This window comes from Anser cygnoides, chromosome 9, assembly GCF_040182565.1.
Source record: "Anser cygnoides isolate HZ-2024a breed goose chromosome 9, Taihu_goose_T2T_genome, whole genome shotgun sequence".
NCBI lineage: Eukaryota > Metazoa > Chordata > Aves > Anseriformes > Anatidae > Anser > Anser cygnoides.
The window spans coordinates 17,339,063-17,353,830 of record NC_089881.1 but is presented as its reverse complement, the minus strand read 5'-3'; the positions used below and the strand labels follow the sequence as shown (position 1 = coordinate 17,353,830).

The 14,768-nt window shown below is 42.3% G+C and overlaps 2 long non-coding RNA genes across 2 annotated transcripts; one reads left to right on the top strand and one right to left on the bottom strand.

Moving 5' to 3' along the window:
- The first annotated feature begins 5,971 nt into the window (after nt 1-5,971).
- Nucleotides 5,972-14,708, top strand: LOC106044823 (uncharacterized). The gene is made up of 4 exons (XR_007168356.2): nt 5,972-6,045; nt 10,544-10,669; nt 13,002-13,075; nt 14,575-14,708. It is a non-coding gene; the product is annotated as an uncharacterized lncRNA (long non-coding RNA).
- LOC125184397 (uncharacterized) lies at nt 10,663-13,372 on the bottom strand. Its single transcript, XR_010833471.1, has 3 exons — nt 12,561-13,372; nt 11,252-11,364; nt 10,663-10,810 (listed from the first exon to the last, which is right to left on the bottom strand). It is a non-coding gene; the product is annotated as an uncharacterized lncRNA (long non-coding RNA).
- Nucleotides 14,709-14,768: the final 60 nt, after the last annotated feature.

Below are 14,768 nucleotides of genomic sequence, written 5' to 3'. Positions count from 1 at the left end.
TGTTTCAGGATTCACCTTCCCTTTTGGTTCCCACCACTTGCATCCTTTCATCATATCAAGCTTCTGTCTCCTCTGACTCTGAGTATTAGCAGAGGAATCAACAAGTGTTGAGCTGAAAACAATGATCAGTGAGTTTCCAGGAGGGAGCTTGGAAAATCTCATTTATTTCTCCTTCGAGGTTCTAGATCATAAAAAGAAGAGCACAGTAACTACAGAGGATGCACTGGAGGTACCTCAATGTAAGAAAAGTTAAATGAAGACTTGATGCAGGAATCCTAAAAGATCTGTTACTTAATGTAGTTGCTTACTGGCATTGATTCAACTCAAAACAGAGACAGTTTAAGCATACAGCTGGAGATGATAGCCAAGTTCATCTGTAGCTACAGTAAAGCAAAGTGCTGTAGTATTCTTGAGTCCAAAACACTTTTGGAAAAGATTCAAATGTTGGAGTTCAGTAAAGCTGTAAGCACTGCTGCAAACTTAGGACTGAATTTGTACGAGTACCAAAAGTGTTTTTATACTGGGATGTAATCTGTTTGTAATTAAATCATTGTGGTGCATCTGAACTTCCTAATTTAAAATGGAGGAGCATGTTACTGAAAAAAAAAAAAAAAAAAGAAATAACTACTGAAAGTCATGCTGACTTTCAGAAAGTGTAGCTCTGACAGTGTCTGCTCTACCACAACCCAGCATCTACAGGCTTGCTGGGCTGGAAGGGAAAGCAGAACAGCAGGGGCGGGGTTCACAATAGCAGTAACTGCCATGAATAATCTCTCCTGTCGACTACACAGACTATATCAAATACTGTTCCAGGGCCTACACACTTCCGCTCAGCCTCCTTTCCAGCTTTATCTGTGCTTCTCCCCCACCCCACCCTCCCACATCTCCTCCTCTGCACGAACCCTGCTGGAGATGGCATCTCTCGCTGTCTTTGCCCACTCCTCTTGTCATCTTGCCACTCACTGAAGAGGCTTAGTGAGAAGACGTGTTACAAACTGTTTGTGCTCGAGGTCGGGAACATTATGTCCATTGCGACTGCACTGTACTCGGTGTCTGCTGATAGATCAGCTTCTCTGTGATTAGGCGGGCCTTAGGAGTGGCATAACATGGAAAGATTTGATAATTTACTGCTCATTTCAGCCTCTCAGGGACCATGTCCACCAGACCCCTACCAGGCATTACAGAGAAGCACGTTTCACTTTTAGAGAATCTCCTAAAAGCTTGGCTGAGGGGCAGGAGCCCCCCAGCTCTCCCTTCTGGAGGCAGGAAGCTGACAGTTTCCAGATAGGCTTGCACAACAGTCTTGCCAGGCTTGAGAAGAATGATGTGGAAGGCAAACAGAAACTCAGGAAATCTGATAAAATTAACTTTGCTCTTCCTGGGCTCCCACTGGAAGCTGGTAAATTGTTCTGTGCCTGCTGGAAGTGCCTCTGGGATGGAGAACAGCTTCCCTCCCAGGGATCACTCTTCCAGCACTTGCACAGGGTTACAGACACCCAGCTCCCAGACTGGCTGACCTCTGGCAGCTGGGAGATTTGCAGGCTATGGGGAGACAGCTGAAGTGATCTGGGCCAGATGCTGGTGAGGGAGGACAGCAGAGGGTGGTGGCATCGTGGAAAGAGTTGCGGTGCTTAGTTCCTTGCTGTCCCTGTTATCAAAAAGAGTCCAAAGCCAATCTTAAGGAAACCTGGTTGGCTTCTCTCATCCCCTGCCCACTGCCCATTCTTCAGCCCCTTCAAGTGCTGCTGTCCTGCTCACCTTGTCATCACTGAGCTGCCTGCTGGTTACAGCCCCTAGGCATGTCTGCATTAAGCCATCAGAGCTGCCAGATGAAAAGCACGCCCTGGTGCTAATGACTGGTGTGACGCAACATTTTGTTTAAGTGAAGGGACTAACCCTCCACTCCATCTGTTTTTTATTTTTTTTTGTAAACAGTGTCAACCACAGCCTCAGGTCTCCGAGTTGTGGTAGACTTGTCATCCTTAATAATATGGTTTACTAGGGTTTAAATAATGTTTGCAGGTGTTTATTCAAGGGAAAGATCCCCATACTGGATGTATTACTTTTTAAAGCATTGCAATTCCTTTGGGGAAAACTCAGTTAGTGCCAGAGAATGGCAGAGGTGGCTGCTCTGCTTACTGTTTGTAGGATGGCAGGAGTCTGTGAATGCAGAAAGCTTACTGCATTTAATATTGCTGTACATAAGAGGAAAGAGCTGCCTAACATTATACAGGGCCCAGCTCTGCTAAGGTTACAGTTAAGGAAAATATTGCCAGGTTGTCTGATACCAAGATTCTCTACTCTTTTTTTTTTTTTTTCTCTCATGTGTTTTTCTGTTTCATGGTAGGGCTCTCCTAGATAGCACAACAATGACATGGCAAGTTGTGTGCCAGACTTCAGGGAAACTATTTATCCTGTGAGAAGGAGAAAGCAGGAAGTAGAGAAAAAGATGTGCAAAGGTTTGGTAGATTTTGCATCTATCCAAAGATTAAAAATAAATGTTTGCTCTTCTGTTCAAACATGTTTAGGAAACTGGTGTGTGTCAAAGGCTTGAGCTTAGTTGTCCTTGTTGATGTTCCAGTGTGTGAAACAGCAAATCAACTACTTGTAGTGGGGAAACCGACTTGATGGTATTACATTTTTAAAATAGTCTGTTGCACCAGCATAGCACATCTGGGGAAGCTATTTCTGTAGTTTTGAGGAGACCTAGAAAATCCTGAACAGACAGGAGCCGACACAAAAGGAAACACTCGCTGTCTCTCCAATGGAAGGGCTGGCAGGTGTCGAATGCAACAAAACCAGGGATTGCTCAAAAGAGCCAGAAGGGATGGTACTGCACATGCCTTGGTAAGCTATGCAACTCCTTGCCACTGGATGTTGTATTAAACATTTCCTTCTGTTCAAAAAGCAGCTGGATAAATTTTCAGCAAGAAAATTCCTTTTGGGTTGTTTAATACCAATACAGTGTTCCTCATTTATCCTGTTCTTATAACCTTTCCTAAGGCCTCTGCTACCACGTGCTGTCAAAAAAAGGAACATTAGATTAGTTGAACTTTCATCTGACAGAGCATGGCTATTATGCCATTTACTCAGGATTAAAATGGTTCAATATATCATACTTCAGTTTGAGCTTTTATTGTCATAATCTTATATTTTCCATTGGAACAATTTACTCTTACTTCCAGACTAGACCCTGACCAGGTACCTGCTGAGACGTAACTGAGGCTAGAAAGAGATGTTCATCCAAGCAACTTGTAATCCTGAAGCATGAGCCAAAATGCACTTACTGTTATTCATTTTCCTTTGATTAAAAGTCTTGCTGCTGAGAGCAGAGCTTAATTTATTCATTTTCTAGATGTCTTCAGGTGATAAAAATGCATTGTGAACAGTAAATCAGATTTTATTCAGTACTAGAATGAAATTTCTGGTCAAAACAAGAGATAATGTGCTAATTGAATGGGGGTTGCACACATTTCCTTTAATGCATTGTAAAGGAGCCACGTATCATCAGGCGTGAGATCTGCATTCGAGCCCGCACTGTCAGAGCAGCCTGAACTGGGAATTGTGAGTAACCCAGGATGAGGAAATCCCTCCGCATAAAATTCTGATGCTGTAAATGTCATTATCTTACCACCTCTCCTTTTCGTCCTCGTTATGCCCGATATTTTTTACCATTGTGAAATATCACATTAATAACGTTTGCAGCAGACTTAAATTGAAAGGAACAACAAGCTTCGGTGTCATGAAGGAGCTAATTTATGGGGAGTTGGAGATGGATGAAGCATTAAAATAGTTGAGTTTCAACGTGGGAAAAATACAGTTAACATATCTGCAAAAATCACCCTGAGCTAAAATATTCAGTGGAAGAGAGAGGGAGGGGTGTCTATGGCTGCATATGCAGAAAAAGCACTGCAGAATAAAACAAAGACATCTGTTTGAGGGTACGACTGTGTAAGGAATATTGGATTTACTTCTGTGTGCTTGTTACAGCATATGCTATAGGTCAGGCAGATCAGACAAGCCATATGATACAGTGATGGAGGACAAGAGATGGCAAATGTGGGGTCTGAAGAGCAGCTTTGCCATCTTGAAGCATTATGGCCAATGCAGCTTTGTGTGCAGATCAAATGGTTGGAGATATAGGTACTATGATTTGAATCAGCAAGCCATTTTGTTAGATTAGATTTGTAGACAAAAATTGCACCCAAGAAAAGAAATGTCAGCTCTTTAACCTTTTTCCAGCATGCACAGGTAAGTTTCATTCATCCTTATGCCCTAGCCCTTTGAGTTGTCTCTCTAGATTTAAATCACACTGTTAGGAATTGTTCTCATTTGTTGAGGCAAATTACACAATGCTGCCTTTTTGCCTTTTAATGGTAGCTCGGCACAGGAGGTCAATGTACTTCATACTGTGAAATGCATCTAATCAGCTATACCAAGGTGCCCTCTCTGATATCAAATCTTACAAAGGCAACAGTTTTTGCATGCCTTTTTTTCCAGCTTGAGTTCAATCCAGTTCACAGTCATGATTTACAAAGGAATAGCAAGGGATGATTTTATGATTCTGTAGTTGTTCTGAGAGCACAGAGCCAGTACACAACTAGCCAGCTGCAAAAGCTTGTTCAGGGCAACAAATGCTAGCCAGGATTTGAAGTACAGATTCATTCAGGAGTGCCAGTACCCGAAAGCATCATTCACGCTCTTCACTGCATGCTATACAATGTCCCTACGTGACTGTGGACTGATTACAAGACAGCATGCCAGGATTCAATTGCTTTCCATACCCACCAGCAGAAGGAGATGAGTGAACTTTCTAAGAGGTAAGGTTCATGTAACTCAGGTATCAGTGTAATTATTAACAAACTGTCAATTTTCAATCTTTCTTTTATCCATTCAATAGGGAAGCCTTAACTTTCTGATCCCATCCATTAATCTACTTCCACTGCACAGCAGGGGTATAACAGAGCTCAAATTTAACTGCACAGTATTAATGTTGCTTAATTGTTAGGGCTGCTGTTTTTGCCTAGAGAAGGGAGATGTGGGTTGGTATTTTTCAAAAAGGACAACCACAACCTGATCAGGAGTTTGTGTTACACAGCAGCGATCATTTTGAATGTGAGCAGTGGCTGAAACAGAAAACTGCATCACTCTGTGGCTCTGAGTGGTCTCTGCAATGCATTATTTTCTTGTTGTGCATAAAGGACTGCCTAAGCAGAATCTGGACAGTGCTGAAGTGACGTCTGTGGATTTGCAGTCAAGCCTAGGAATGGCCGAAGAGCAAAACACTCACCACTCAAAACGGGTTGTGTGTAGGTTTCAGATGGTGACACAGCCCTCTCCTGGAGGAGTTACACAACTTGTACATTATCTGCTAGCTGATTTTAAATATATAAAAATGATCAAAAGATGCCATGTAAATAAGGTGTGTTATACACTGAGCAATGCTGTATCTGTAGTTTACTCCTGCAAAAACTGATGTTGCTACCAGAGTCCACGGAAAAAATGTGGATTTAGGGGAGCCTTCTGAGCCTTAGAGAGAAAGAAAATGGAGCGTCTGTGACTCAGCCAAAGCCAGTGAATAAAGCAGAATTTTCACCCTCAGGGAAACAATTAAGTCAATTTGAAAACCTTTAGTTTATTGTTGCAAACACGGGCAGCCTAAAGGAGAGATTTCCAAGTTCACACAAAGTTACAGAGGTAATGTGATATGGTATTTAGTGGTACTGAACTTCTAAAGAAATCTGTATGTATGGATTTATTTAAGCCTCTCCCCTTAAGAGATACTAGCCTAAATCACACCAGCCTACCTACCTTTTTTTTTTTTTTTTTTTCTCTATATTCAATGGTAACCAATACAGTCACTTGTGTATTTCAGTTAAGGACTCACTATTCCCCAGCCAATTATCCTTTAAGACTTATTGCTCTCCAATGTGACCTCACAAACAAGAAATTCCAAGTAAAAATTCTCTCCAGAATCAGGCAAAAGGAGACGGATGACTTAAAGTTGTCAAGGATTGACCTGGGTCCTCACATTGCTAGAGGAAGGTAGAGCGATTTGCAATTGCCATTCAAAAATGCATGTGTTTTGTCTTCAAGGACAAAATTCAGCATCTTGAGTAAGAATTAATCAGACGTGTTACACAGGCAGTATTTTCTCAGGCCAAGTTTGAGGGTTGCCACATTAAATATAAGCACCATGAGATGCCAGTAGGCCAAGCCTGGGGATCCATGAGGCTGTATTAAATTACAAGGGGTTTTCAGGGGTTTTATCATCAAGTGCCAGGTAAGACTTGAGAAGATGATTCAGTTCCTGTACTGTTCAGTGCGAACAGATGAGTGTTTGTGAACCTGGGAACAACCCATCCTGTCATATATCAGCACTCAAAATTCCTGCGGAGGTTTGTTGTGTGTAACCTCTTCTGATATGTTGCTGTGTAGCAGAGCATGCAGATTCAATCACATCGCTGTACAAGATATAAGAATAAGGAAGTAAGCTTTCTTGAAAATATTGATTGTGATAATATGACAAGATTATAAAGAAGGGGGTTAAAGGACAGTTTCTTCTCTGCTTTAGAAAGCTTCATTTCTATTTCTTTGTGATTAGTGTCTTGGACAGGACATGGTGTTAAAGAGGATTACCTATTTTACCATCAGTACTACCACTTCTGTTGTACACCTTCAATGGATTTGGGTTGCTTTTTTTTCTGTTATTAACCTCAAAAGAGACATTGGTACAACCTTGTGTAGCATAGCCTGGAAAATACTGATTACTCAGTCTTCTTGCTGGGCTCACAGCAGTTATTTCTCTATGAGTACCATGTAATGAACATGATTCAGAAGAACAGTGAATGATGTGTTTAATTTGGGTAACATCTCCCAGCCTCCTGTAGGTATCTTTGGTTGCATGTAGCTGTTTCCAGGAGAACCAGTTAAAAAAACTGCTTGAAGATCATATCCTGCAGATGCAGAAAGGCTGAGACAGAGGAGTCCTACAAGACGAAGAAAAAAAATAAAAGGAACACCACAGGCGGAATACGATCAATCCAAAGCAATTAAAAAATACAAAGAATACACGAATAAGCCACAGCACAGAACATGGAAAGCAAAAAAGGCTGCAAGCCAGCTATAGCAGCAGTCAGGTCTTTCAGATATTTCCGATCAGTGCTCTAACCATATGTTTTAGATACTCCTGCTTAGAGTCCTCAAACTGAACCACCCTTGCAGTACCAAAATACATCTCTTGGTATAATTAAATAGTAGATCTTGGTGCCAAAATTTGTCTTGGATATTTTAATATGTTGAGAGAACTATTAGGAATTTAAGTAGAAAGAATAAAGGCAAATCTGCTCTATTTCCTACTGATCCATGATATTTTGCCCTGGCTCCCAAACCATCTCCCAGATCTTCACAATAAGGTATTTGCTTGCCAAGAGATTTCACACTTGGCACATTCTTTGGTAAAGCTGGAAATCAAGACCTACGTAGAGACTAAGGAAGCAGGAGAAACACAGGGTTTTACTGACTTATACCTGACTCAGACACAGTGAATACGGTGCATGGACGCTGTGCACAGGAGGACACTGGTGGAGGAGTGGGACTCTACAGACTTGTTCTAAAATTTTCATTGAAATAAGGAAATCCCACAGCGCATTCTGACTGCGTCAGATCTCTGAAAGAAACATCTGCCATTGAGAAAACTTCCAACAGCGATCTTTTGCTATCATTCAAAGCACTTCTTAGATCTGCCTACAAGACAGGATACTTTGTTCAAACATGAAGAAACAGAGACTTGAGATCTTTCACTCTTTGTTACTGCTCTTCACAGTTGTTTGCTTTGGGAAATCACAGATTCTGCAAAGCATGATTTGCTGAAGTCATCTGGAGTTATGTTAATGGCTGCACGTGCTGGAAGGTCTGCTGTGCTCTAATCTCACCCCTCTCTTGCCTGAAGATTAAAGGCAATCCCAGCTCTGTGATATGATGAAGACAACCTGGTCTGGGTTCTCCGCAACCTCTTTTTGTCGGGACCTGAAACTACAGCGAGCACTTTGCACTGGGCACTGCTCCATGTTTAGACTCAGTCAAGACAAGAGGGGAGACTAATGAAGTCACATGTAAAACCATTTGGACTGTGCTTTCCCAAAGAACACACAGAGATCAGCACAAAGATATCATTAGGATGGAAGTGCAAAGGTAAAAACTTGTAAGAGTGCATCCAAATGGCATTTCACGCTCTTGGTGAGCTGACAAACACATCTTTGATTTATTAAGAATTACAGATGCATCCAGGCCCATTAGCTTCACCTTGCTGCCTTGTGCCCTGGCATGAGTATTCACTCTTTTTTTCTATTCCCTGAGAGTCAGAATGAAAGCAAAGAGAGCTGGGCATGTAACAAGCATGTCAGGCAAGAGCAGAGAGTGCAACGTCCCCATAACAGTGCTGCTGAGCACAGCCAGCTGCCCTGGCCTCTCCTAGGGTGGTCCTGAAGAGACAGCAGTGCTGCCAGATAGGCATTTAATAAGAGAGGCAAAACTCCCATCCTTAACATCTGGCAGCAACATGGGATCAAAACTATTTTTCCTGTAAAGACCACCACTGTGCTCTCCCAGCACAGCTTCTTCTGACTCTCTGAGCAGTAGAAGACATCTTGAAAGTCCCATGTTAGTTAAAAAGGGCAGAAATTTAATGTTTCTAAAATCCTCCAAGGTCATTTCATTAGTAATCAGTCACAGTATGTTAACTATTTTCAATTATATATATATATATTTTTTGCATATTTTCATTTATAATTATACTGACTAGAAAAAGTCAATTTGGTCTGTGAAAGCTTGTGCTATTTTCTCACTCATTCAACACCTGTATTAATGTGTCCTGAGTTTTACAGTATGAATTAGCAAAACCCTTTTGCATTCAAATGCCAGCTGGCAATAAAAAAAAAAAAATAATTCAGAAACAGTCACAGGTAAAGTGACATTAATGCTGTTTCTGACAGCTGTCTCCAGCTCATTTTCTAGTGAAAGTGGTCTGTTTTACTGAATATGATTGAAAAAAGATGCATCGCTTGTATAAGAAGAGTGATTTTTCCCTTCTGTGGCAAAGATGCACCATGTGGGGGCCAGTGTAGAGAGAGCCCACAGGAGGAATCTTCTTGTTGATCATGAGGAGGTGTTACTTGTCAGTGGTTAAATAAAGTAGTTAACTGAGAGCAAGGCTTTATAACAAGCTATCTCCACTAATTAGCTGGGTTACCAGTTATTTCAGCTTTGCCAGGCATGTTGAAAACAAGGAGAAAATAATAATGCTAGTACTTAGAACGGGGTAAGGCTATAAGGGAAGTCATTTTCCTTCCCCTCTAATTGCCGTGAAGATCTATGAAGGGGAATTCAAATTGCTGATGCTGAAGATGGACAAAAGTAACTGAACCTCTCAGGGAAGGGTTTGACTGTGGGAGGAAAACAGTGCTGGCAATTGCTAGGCTCTTTTTCATGGTTTCTTGAAGTGTTATACAGTGCTTCATGGTTTTTCACAACGTTTATGAAGAAGGACAAATTTTTTAGATTTGCTTTCAGCCTTCCATAAATTCCTCCCATTATTATGTCTCCCCATTACTGAGCCATCCATACATTCACTGCCTATAAAATCTTATTAGGTGATTAGTTGAGAATGTTTTAGTGGATTAGAAAAAAAAATCACCAGAGAGCTTAATATAATTTCTATAAAGGGTAGTTCTCTGTCTCCTGTCATTGGTGTGGTTAAGTGGGAATGTATTTGGGACAGCAACAGCCCTACGAGCTCATGCAGGAGGGACTGTAAGACAGAAGGAATTTAGACAAAGATTCGTGCTGCAGCTAAAACCACCAGAGAGAGTGTGCCAAAAGGGGTGGTCCTGTCCCCTTTGTCCTTGGCCATGTTCTTGCTGCTTCTGCTGCATTAGTGAGAGAGCAGCCAGGAGGTGAGTGTGTTCAGACTGCTGAGCTAGCAGGAAACTAGTACTGCACCTAAAAATGAAAGGCTTTCCATTAGATCGGCCAGATTACTCATTTTATGGCTCTGTGGTCACTAGATGCAACCCTGGTGAAAGGGAAATGTGGGACTATTCGTTTTCAAGGCATCTTGCTTCTAGGTAGATTACAGACAGGTTATAACATGAAACTACACGAAGCAGCTTGCCCAGAATCACGGAGGAGATCTGCAGCACAGCAGGGAACTGAACCAGGTCTCTGAAGTCTAAGCTCATGTCCAGACCAGGCTACCTATCCTGTCCTTGCTGTGACAGCTGAAAAGTGGCTCACCTCGGTTCACCTCTTCCATTTTCCTGCTCAATCTGTTTATGGTTCAAGGGACACACTCCACCGCAGCCCAGATACATTTGTTTGGGACTAGACATGGTGAATTTGCCTGTGCTGTCAAAGTGCTCCAATAGGGCTGATGCCTGCAGGGGAGTGGACGTCGGGGCAGAGGGCTCTGGCACTAGCTGGGTGAGGAGGGAGATGAGAGCAATGCTTAATTTTTGTGGGTGTTCTTGTCTTTCTTTTTGTCTAGATTTCTCTGATGTTCCTGAACATCCAGAGGGCCTTACGGAAGCTGCCTCCAGGATCAACACCTCTCCCCTTCATTGGCAATCTGTGGACACTGAGCTTCCAAACTCACCATGAAATGCTCTTGAAGGTACTGATGTATTTTATAGTTTTGTGAATAGTTCAGGCGCAGACTTCTAATGTATCCTTGGCTAGAAGGTAAAAGCATCCTTCTGCTCCTTCCCAGCTTCAATCTGAGCTTTCTAAGTAGAGCTACAAGCCATGTGTCTCCCTGTGGGAATTTAGAGAGGATTAGCAATAAATGGAAAGGGACTGTAGCAACAGTTGTAAATGCTGCAAATCACTGAACAGTCACACAGTCAAAAATAGTACCTGGGGAGGACTGTTAGTATAGCACAAGCTACGGGGTGGGAGGAAAGGAAACATGAAGAATAAGCAAAACTTACTAAAAAGAGGCAGCAAAGCTTATTTGCTTGGCAACTGAATCCTGTAGCCCTTATTTTGGTAATATTGCCATTGGCTGGTTATTTCTTGGAACATCAAGGCCCTGGAAAGCTTCCTTAGAGGCCTGGCCTGGCCACTGCAGGAACAGCAAAGTGGGAGAGACTGCGGCACGCCGGAGATGTTACTGCCCCAGGCCAGTCCTTGCTGTTGGGGATGGAAATGTATTGATCTTGCTTTTAGGGGTAAGGACAAAGAAAAACTTTGTTACCTGTGATTTTAAGATTTTGAAGGTCAGGCTGAGACAACAGTTTTTCTTGCACAGGGTTCTGCTTGTTTTGGGAGGGCGTTGTGAGTGTCGGTTGTTATCAGAGCTGATAGGCACTGCAACACAACCAAGTGGCTAGATTAGAATCTCAGTATGTTTGAGTTTGACTGTGTAAGCAAGCAGCTGCACAGAACTGCAAGTAGGTTACATTCTTTGTACTATTTGATATGGCAGTATATCAACACATTGCTTTCTGGCCCTCTTTTTTTTTTCTTTTTTTCCCTCTTTTTTTCCTTTTTTTTTTTTTTTCTTTTCTTGGACAGTGCACAGACTTGGAAGAAATACATTAGTAATGTTACCTTAATGTGGTCTACACACTACATCTGCTAAACGAGACCCACAGAACGCTTTCCTTTCTCCATGTGCTGCTGGAGGAAAAGCCAGGAAGGATTCATGCTCAGGATTCGTGCCACGTCTCCATCTCTGGCTCTCCTCTATGCAGCAATCTTGGAACAAGGAGAATCATTAAATCTTGGAGCTGTGCAAGATGATGCATCGAGGCTCCCTACTTTCCTGTGTGCACAAAAGAAAACACAGATTCTGCAGTTCCTTTGGGTACTAGATGGAATCCAGTTCAGGAATTCAAGCACTTGTTTTTTCTTTCCTCTCCACCTTACTTGAGCTATTAATTAAAAGACTGGACTTCCCACTGCTGTGAAAACCATTCTTCAAATTACTCTCCCCTACAGAAAACAGCCTTTGCTCACAACAATTGGCAGCAGCTAGGCACCTCATCATACTTGCATGTGTTTTCACTATGGTCAGCATATTTAAGAATCCCTGGCAACATCTTTTTTTCCCACAAAGGAGGAGGCCTGCACCCACCTCCAGAGAGGTGCAGTCCTGCCTACAGGTGTTCCCGAGCAACATATTTGAGATCAGCAACACAACATTACCAGTGTATTCCTAAGAGCACTTTGCAGAAGCCAGGACATGTGGAAACTGTGCGTAGTAAAACTCTTAACAGCTTTATGAATAGCCTGTCTTCACCAGTTCCCTAACCCCCCAAGGGCAGAGATATGCCTTTTCATCTTTCATGCGTCCATCATATGAAGTGCTATAAGTGCTCAGAAAAAAAGGTCACACATTTTATATGTATAGTTACATATGTGTGCATGTATATGTAGTTACATATGGTTTGGTATTACATATACATGCATTTGTAAAACAAAAATCATGTGCAGGCATATCTTTATTCATCTCCCTGCTTCATACATTAAAATCCCTGAAACAGATGTTCAGAAATCCTTACCTCCCATCCCATACAGTCACAAGCTCGAGCTGACGTTGTTGTTATCTGAACTCCTAATGCTTTGAGCAAGATAACACCACCTCTTCTTCCCTCCCTCTGTGCAATTAAGTCTTTCTCAACTACCCAGGGTTGAAGAGTTCAAAACCGGTCTCTGATTTATGGGAGCCAGCCCCTTGATGTGTGGAACTACCGAGACCCCAAACTCCAGCAGCCATCGGTAGGATCAGATGGCTGCCACTCGTGGTTCGCAGGCCACTCACGATTCCCAACACATCTCGAATGAGATGCCCCGCATCAGTGGCAGTGTAAAATTCGAAAAGTTTGCCTCAACTGCTTCCCCGTGTGAGACCTGGCGAGCACAATGCTCAGATCAACGGTGAGCAAACATTACCATCTAATGGCTGCTGGTGTTAATTACAACTATAATTTCTGTTTTAACAGTGAAGGCTGTTCCTTGTCTAAGTACTGGTACTCTGAAAACACTGTCTGACTGGAAAACAAATGAACATGGAAAGGTAATAAAAGCAATGTTTATGATTTTGCTGTATCTATCAATCACCTCTGGTGGGGCAACGTAAATGGAAAAAATCCCATTGAAATGTTTCTGGGTAACATGACACAGTTGCTTTGTTGGCTATATAAACTGCAGATACATGAAAAATAACAGTCATAAATAGTAATGCTATGTATTAATAACAGTGAAAGCTCTCTAACATTTTAATAGTGAAACACGATTCCAATCTCTTTTATTTCCTTAGACCAGGATGAAATGTCTCCCGTCCCTTTCTCATGCAATGGCAAGGACCACAAAACAGCCCTACGTAATAGAAATGGTCTGAGCTCTGGTCTAAGAGTACCACTAAGATGCAGGAGGCAGGCACAAACTCTCTGTAAACACATCTTTATGTGACTCATTGTCCTAGGGGGCTGGGCTCTACAGAAACGTATATACACCATGGACAGGAAAGGCTCCAGTGACTGCGCTAAATGGATTCCAATCAGTGAAGAATGCCTTGACTGGGCATGCACTTGTTTTAGGGATGTCATGGGAGGTCCCTGTGGGACTTTCTGTTGTGTACACTGAAATATTTTTAGCAGACTGAGCTGTTCAGAGAACAGTTTGGTACAATGCCTGCATCTACTTTTAATGCCTCTTTTCAGGATGAGCTGCTCTTGGCAGCAAGGTGAATGCTGTAGGACCACTGCTCCATGTCCTTCCCAAATGCTGGGCCGCAAATATACACTCAGCACACAAAATTAATGAGTTTCCCATTCATGTACTAGCCTAGCCTGCACAATTCTTAGTTGCTGAGCATGTTACCGAGGTATCTCAAGAAGTCTTTACAGTAAAAGGTGTAATAAAGAAGTCTGCAATGACTGTCCAGAAAAAATGGGACAAGCTAACATGGTCGTGGCTTTGAGAACTACAGCCAAGTGCTGACCTAAGGTGTAGGAGGAAACAGATGAGACCAGCGGTGGCACTAACACACTTGCAGGATCTAAAAACACTTATTTAGGAAGAGATCAGGAACCACCATAAGAGCTGGGTGCCTGGAGAGCCATGGGACCTCACTGATGCATACTTAGCTCAGAAAACTAAGGGTAATAAGTATTTGTCCCCTGTGCAGCTGCAACATATTTAAGATGCTTGTAGCTCAGACATTTCCAGCTGCCCTTCTACCTCCTCCTCCTTTTTCTTCTGAGAGACTGTTGACCTGTTTATTTCTTTTAATTCAACCTCAAAAGCAAAATATTTTGTCTAAGTACTTGAGGATGTTTCTCGGCGGTCACCACAGAGGCAGTAATGTTGGTCCACCCTAGATTGAAACAAGCCTTGTTGTACACTGTTTTCCTCAGTCAGTAAGATTATTTATTTTTAATAGAGCTACAAGGCTGCTGTCTTACCAACTTCATCAACTTAGTATGGACTTTGTGATGCAGAAAGCCCTCTTGCTGGAAATTTGCTATGCTATTAAAAGATTCTTAAGTCCCATCATCTGTCTTACATCTACAGGCAAAGGATGACCCGCGCTCTGTGTTCAGAGATCACCATGACACAAGTGATCATGGATCTCTTTTTGGCAGGCTCAGACATCACCACTAACACTTCGTGCTGGCCTCTCCTCTATGTGGTGGTGTACCTGGGAGAACAAGGTGAGAAATGCATGGATTGTACTTATACATGTCACTGTCCCTGCTTGTGCCTCA